Raw genomic sequence first — 7,258 nt, 5'->3', positions numbered from 1 at the left:
CAAAACTAAACTAATAACAATGCAGCATTCCTTCAAAAACTGAAATCTTGCTCACATGCTAAGAAGCTGTAAGAGTAACAGCATCATCTGGTGGCTTCTGCCACAAAGAATGGATTAATTGATTTTTTTTGTTCTACTTTCATTTAAATTCCTCATCTCTCAGGTGAGGCCAGGTCCTCAAGGAATGTGTGAGAGGAAAAACAGACAGAAAATGATAAAAATGAGAGAAAGTAGTAATGAAATCCTCAGCTATACTGAAACATTAAACTGCATCTGAATATCTCAGATCTTTTTAAAAGGATTTTTTAAAGAACATTGAAAAACACCATCCTTATTGAAGTCAAGCTTCATTTAAGGCAATGCCAGATGTGGTTGGGATTTCTGAAGCATACATTAAGAACAGGAATGACGCTGCTAAAGGCCCTGAACCTTAGATAAGGACTGATTTAAACCTTAACAGAATCTTAAGACAATTCCTTTCCACCATTTCTTTTGTAAGTGCCAAATCAAATCCTTCCTGCATCTTTCTTTTGGAATTCTTATTATTGATCCTCTTAACTTTTGGAGAGGTGGTATGTACAAATGAGATGAACATATATTAGTTTGCAAAAAGAGTTTCAGCTGTGAATGAGTGCTATTATGATTATGACTGTAAAACAAGCTAATCCACCAAAGCTTACATGTAGGGTTAGTGTAGTAGCAGAGGCTGGATCAGCCTGCCTTAGGTATTAAACCTCCCTGACCTAAATGGGCTGAAGTATTCCCAGAAGCGTCCAAGGTCCCCAGTAAGAAGTTTACAGCAATCCAGATGAAGCAGAAGAGCCACACTAGCCTATAGAACCCAAAGTCTTCAGGATTAGTTGTTGCAAAAGCTTATTAACAAGGCAATAAAATGAAAATTATTCCTCCTGGCTTTATTGGTGCGCAATGTCTGTTTTACATTCATACAGTTTCTGTCCTATCCTTGGCAGTTGTCTTCTTTGTTGTATTCTTACAAAGAGAGAAATATCAAAACATTAATTTAAGCTGTCACAATGCAAAGGGCTGACAGTCATATAAAGAATTATCATTATGGCAGAGAATGGAGACAAGTTAGCGAAGGAAAATTAAAGTGACTAGCTAAACAGAACCAAACTTCCTGAAAAATCTAGGATATTGCCATGACAATTCGAATCGCTCCAACTTTTTCTTTTTGTGTTTTTCAGCACTTTCCTACACAGTCTATTATCAATCTGATGGGGAAAAGAAAGAAAAAGAAATCACTTCATATATGTGCTAGGTTTAGTGAAATATGTATTTCAAAAGAGAAGATTCATCCTGTACAAGTTTGTGCAATAAGATAATTTGCAACTAACATCAATCTTTGTAATTTTCCATAATTGTAGAAGTCAGACTGACCAAGATTACAGCCTGTCTAATCCTTCTCACTAATGCATACAATATAGAAATGTTTCTTTGTCCTCTTAGGGCTTTTTTGGAAAACAAAAATTATTCCTTTCTAGCAAACAATAAGATTTCTGCAGGTGGTGCGTCAGGGTCTCAAAATGCTTTGTATATTCCTAAGAATCATTTTTAATTATTTTACAAATAAGATAAGGAAGAGAGTGGTTAAAAGAAGAAAATAACCACTTCACTCTTGTGTTACACTTTTCAACCATAGCTTTTTGAACATTTTACTATGGCTTTGAAGAAAGTGAGAGCACAAGAGCCTCAAAGTGCACGTCCATGTCCAGCAAGCTAGACCGCTGCAGCCTCAGTAGCTTGCTTTCTCCAGTGAAGTAAACCAACAGATTCTTTGTCATAAGACATGTTTTCAACAGGGAGCATAACGCTTAGTCTTGTGCTCTGTCCTCTCATCACATGCTGTCTGGGTACGAGGAGGATGCTAAGAATTTAATGCAAAGAGTTGGTGAAACTCCGCTTCCCATCTTCTACACAAACGTCCACTGCCTTCTAGCTATAGTATCTGCAGTGCAAATTAAGTCAGTTAGCATTGCAGTGGCTAACTGATCAGACTACTAATGAAGCATCAGTTCACAATATTGCTTTATATAGTCAAAATTTATAATTAATTCTCATACACATAAGCAATCATTGAGTTAGTTCAGCCAGCACATCAAAACCAGATGAAAACACCAAAGGCTGAGCAAATCAGTCTTCCCAAGGTAGATGAATGAGAGGCTTACATGACTAATGCCAACAGGACAGAGGCACAAAACTCCCTGTGGATGTAAGGACATAAGATCCTTTCCACTTGTTCATCATCCTTATGTGCCTTTAAGCACTGTAATCCTGGAATTAGAAAAGCAGATTGTTTAGAAACACCACAGTAGGTAGCCTAGAGGTTGTGTGTATATTCAGTAGCAGTAGGCACTCAATTGAATAAAGCAAGACCAACCTGCCAGCATTGCCAGCCAGAGCTGTCTGTCCGCACAGGGTCGGACCCTCTGCACAGTGAAGCCACACCTAAAACATCTGCACATATCATAAGATAAAAAAAGAACAGGGAAGGACTGCAAATCACTATTATTCTCCAACTAAATCAGACTTGGGAAAGCAGACAGGAAAACAGTTAGAAATGTAATAAATGTGAATTGCTGCAGTCACACCAAACGTAGCTTCAATCCCCTAATTGTATCAATTATTTTTTATGATTGTGATCTCAAAGATGTTAAGTTTTGCTAAGAAGATGTATTTGCAAATCACTTTGATTACTATCTGTGAATAGCATGAATATGTTTAAGAGCTTCTGCATATTCGCTTTGGCCCTCTGACCCCTCTTTGCAGTGTCCTGAATCATCTGGAAGAACATTAGGCGCTTGAGACACTCCTACTTGAAGCATTCAGACAGTCCTGGGATTACTGGGGCTACTCAAATGGAGAGTCTTTGTATAAACTGTCCTTTTACTGATCTCAGGGTTCTTACAACTGACTTTGCTTTTCACATTTCTCTCTCTTTCTCTTTCATTTTTTAATCGGGTATGTTGTACTGCGAGGAAGAATTTGACCATTTACTATTATATTCTAAGAAATAAGCCTACTAGAACAAGCATTCAAGGTAATTTCATTTTTGCAATAGGAGGTATAATTGAAGAATCATATTTTCAATGTAAGACACTATCTAAAACTAGTCCCTGGTATGAACCCTGGTCAACTATATACAATCCTCTTTAATGTGGCCTTTGATAGTATTCATTTAGCACTCTAGTGCAAAGCCTCAAAAAGGGCATTGAATGAAATTAGTTTCCAAAAGAACTGGAATAGTAACAGAAGTCTCTTCCTCTGAATTAATGACAATCTTAAAATCTCAACTGCTTTGAAACAGCACATTAATCCACAATGAAAATGTTTGCATAGCATTTAAAAAATACAAACAGGATTAACAAAGAACTTTCCAAGGACAAGATATATTTGATTTGATTTTAACACTGAAAGGAAGGTTCAGTGCCTTAACTTTTTTTTTTTTTTTTTTTTTTTTAAAGAGGTTTAGAGAGAGAAGCTATAACTAGATGAGGGAAAAAACCAACCTTCCCCTCATCTCCCCCAAACACCAATTTGAATATTGCAAAGTTTATTTAGTAACCTTATATGACCATTGGAAATACAAATCTAACTGCTTGTTGGTGTGGCACGATTGGTTATAGGTCTGTAACGGCATTACTCATGATCACTCTTTCCAGCCACTGCTGTAAGGCAGCCTGTGTCTGCAAGAGCCTCCTGTACCCCAGAGCTCTCCAGTGTTCATACCAAGATCAGTAACAGCAACTTAGCTGGCCTAAGGAGTAGGATCTGTGCGCAAGTACTTTGGGATCTTTTTAGTTACGCAGCTCTACAGCCTGTAAAGGGAAGCACTTAGCTCACCACCTGAACGATGTTGTGCCAAGGCAAGGGGAGCTACTTTCAGGGCAGGAAGCCATCCCTTCTATCTCAGATCCCTGTTTTATGATGGGATGAATCGACTCCTCTCTCCGTTGACTGCAGGAGAAGATTAAGCAACAAGCTTGGACTAGACCATCAAGCTTCAGAAGGCTAAAATTAGATTAGGGGAATCCTACCAAAGACATTTTTGGGTCTGGTCTTCAGCTAATCTACGTACACCTAGACCATTCCCCTTGATGGAGTGCATGCTGGTTTCCCCCAGCAAAGGTTCTGGCCTTTATAATACACAGAGCATTCTGTATCCAGAAAGCAATGAGAGAAAATGTGTAGGACTGAAAAAAAAAAAAAAGGCTGCCAAAAGACAAGTAACAACTGCTTTGACTGCACTTCCATGAGGATGCTGATCCCACCTGGAGAGCATGTTTCTCCCTGAGGCTTTTCACCAGCTTCTCATTTCTCCTTCATGTTGCCTTTTGGGCTGAGCAGAGCTGTAGCACCAGATCTGAACTTACTATCACTGTTCAAAGACAGATTGCAGTGCTGCAAAGAGTGAGTGAAGGACAAAGGCAGACTGGAGTAAAGGTGAGCCTCAGGAAGATGAAACAGAGCATCGTCTACAAATTGTCATGTCTGAAAGATACGGGCTTAAGAAAGCTCATCCTCATACAGAAGAAACAATTTCTTACCCCGCACCAGTCTCTGGCTTCATTTCTGCAGCGCATCAGCACTGGCCTGGTGACCACAGTGCTGAATGTGAGATGAAGTCTTCCCGCTCCCTCTGTCCTGTTCCTCACTTTAAAACTTGCACATCTGCACACACATCTCAGCACCTGCACCGGGGGACCCTGTTTCTTAAAGTGAATTTAGAATGAGATGAACGGGGATTGGTTTGGGAGCAAAGAGCAAACCTCTGCTAAGCCTTAAAACCTATTCTTAGTAGACTTTTTGATTGCTCCAGGGGTGTTTATGCTCCTACGTATGTACTTCTGCAGTAAAAAAAAAGTGCAGCAAAAATGATTAAACACATGAGGAAAGAGGCTTCCATCTAAAAGGTGATTAAAAAGACTAGCATTGTTTAGTTTGCAAAACACAGGAGTAAAAGATGATATAACAGAAGCAGGGAGAAGGGGCTATTTATTCTGTTTTCTCTCTAGAACAAATATGCATGGAAAGGTGAAGGAAAAATTCTGAAAACATTTGTGCAGAGTATAATCAACCCTGCAACTCATTGCTGCAGGATATTAGGGAAATTTTTCAGAAATATTTCTAAATGTGTTAGACGCTACAAATAATAAGCCTGAGCTACCTAGGTGAAGGAAAAGGAAAAACAATCAATCTCCCCAAACTGTAGGGACGGTTAGTCCCTGTCCTCGTGCTTAGATTGGTTAGAGATGGAATTTTTATCTCCAGAGGGACGGCATTATTTATTTATCAAATGCATGATATGGGAGTGCTCGCTTCCTTCAAGCAGGAGGTTCTGTAGAAGGCAATTAAAAGGGTCAGTAAATGCAGCTGTATGAAGTCATTGCCAATAGATTTCTCCCAGAATACATAAACTTAGTAATGGTCAAGTGGCTCAGGTTTAGTTATTTTGTTCTCAGCTGGTTATTTTTCCCAATGAACTTCAACTACAGCTGGGTAACAGTCAAGGCTGCGAATGAAAATGGAATTAAATACATTCATGTCCTTGGAAGGTTCTTTGCTAATCCTGCTTGTTTCTATGCACTTGTAAATGCTAAGTAAACATTTTCACTGGGGATATAGCCTATTTTGAGTATAAAAGAGAAACTGTTGTACCTCCAATATTACTCCAAGTTAGCAGTGAGTAGCATCTGAATTTTAATGGTCCCTTCTGCATCAGCCAGTGCTGAAAGTAGCCTCGGAGAGAGCGGCTCAGGGTGCTGATGCGACATGGCAGTCCTGTGCTGTGCTGCTGGAGGCTGCGCTCCCCGCAGCCTGCGCGTCTTCAGTTTGTGCTGGCAGATCTGGAATGCGCTGGAAAGCAGGGAAGGTGCTGCTGCGAACAGAATTAGTACCTGCTTAAAATGTACACGTATACGGAGAACAAACTGTCTTTCTAAAAGAATTTTAAATACTACTTTTGGCTTATGAATAGTTTTCTTGCAACTGTCAGGCCATCTGCTTGGAGAGGGGTCTGTACAGTCATGAAAAGGATCTTAAAATATACTCTCCTCATAAACAGCTTTTGTTTGGAAAATCCACATGCATCACATAATGCAGTAAATGGCAGCACAGGCTGAACTGAAACATTTTTAAATGCCGAGGATGCAACCTTGGATACAGCTCCCCCCGCCCCCCACCTCCCCTCTATTAATAAGCACGCTTTAAATGCACACTTAGACACGTTCTCTCACAGACTCAGATTGGCAGCACCCACCTGCTGGGAAACATGCTAAGATAACTTCCTTGGGTACATCCAAAATACCAAACTGGGTTGTGGGCAGGAAAGAAACAGGCTTCTGCAAAGCAGCTCGCTCAGAGATTACATCATTCTCCCAGCCAATTTTCTGCCTACACTGCACCATTTTGTATGGTGCGTGGCTGAAAAAAAATAAAAAAATAGCATACGTCCGTGTGTATACAATCAAAAAGGCCAAATTAAGGGTGTGCAAGCACATCTAATTCTAGCATTTGCTAACTTTTGGGAGCTTAGCTTTTCAGAACTGCTTGGTACGTGAATATATACAATACATACATATGCACATAAGCATTTGTTTTGTTTGCATGCTTAGAATATAAAATTGTGGGTATGAGAACAGTGTTGTGCTTTCCTTGTGTTTTTTTTCTGTTTATTTTCATCATTCTTTGGTCATTTTTTGTTTACCTGCTTTTTGTTATTCTAATATAAGTTCAAATATACAAAATGCTAATTTTCTTTTACATAAAAATGTAATAAAACTTTCTGGCTTTCTTTATAAACAAATTTCAGCAGGAATGTTGATGGGATGCCGTATAACAAGTAAAGAAGAAATACTGTTTAATTATCTTCCATATAAAATCCAATAAAACGTTCTGGCTTTTCTTATTTTTCTGTACTGGGGATTAACATCAGCGTCTTTGTGATGAGAAATCTGCATTCATGGCTCCTCTATTTAGATTTAAATAGGAATTATAGTTCTTGGCAGAAAGGGATCTGTCAAATATCACAGCATTTGTGGCAGGTGGTCACTGCATTGCTCAGTACAGACACTGCCTGCTTAACCATAGCCTGAAGTAAACATCAAAAGTCAATTATTCCCTTTGTAAATATTTTATTTATATTTTGGAGGCTAACAAACATCTTTTCAGTGCTTGGCTGAAGCCTTCCTCCATGGATCAAAATCCTACTGAACCTGCATTTGGGTGGTTAAAAATGTGT

General features: G+C 39.1%; 1 long non-coding RNA gene across 1 annotated transcript in view; it reads right to left on the bottom strand.

Annotated features, from left to right (window-relative positions):
* Positions 1 to 893: 893 nt before the first annotated feature.
* The window catches only part of LOC142603281 (uncharacterized), a 144,553-nt gene continuing 138,188 nt past the window's right edge, over positions 894 to 7,258 (bottom strand). Inside the window, exons 5-7 of the long non-coding RNA XR_012837170.1 lie at positions 6,278 to 6,441; positions 5,677 to 5,896; positions 894 to 2,292 (exon numbers count right to left, since the gene is read on the bottom strand). This is a non-coding gene — a long non-coding RNA (uncharacterized LOC142603281). The remainder of the gene's footprint in view (positions 2,293 to 5,676; positions 5,897 to 6,277; positions 6,442 to 7,258) is intronic.

The sequence above is a fragment of the Balearica regulorum genome, chromosome 11, assembly GCF_011004875.1.
Source record: "Balearica regulorum gibbericeps isolate bBalReg1 chromosome 11, bBalReg1.pri, whole genome shotgun sequence".
Classification (NCBI taxonomy): domain Eukaryota; kingdom Metazoa; phylum Chordata; class Aves; order Gruiformes; family Gruidae; genus Balearica; species Balearica regulorum.
The sequence above is the reverse complement of the archived record's forward strand: the minus strand, read 5'-3'. Positions and strand labels throughout refer to the sequence as shown.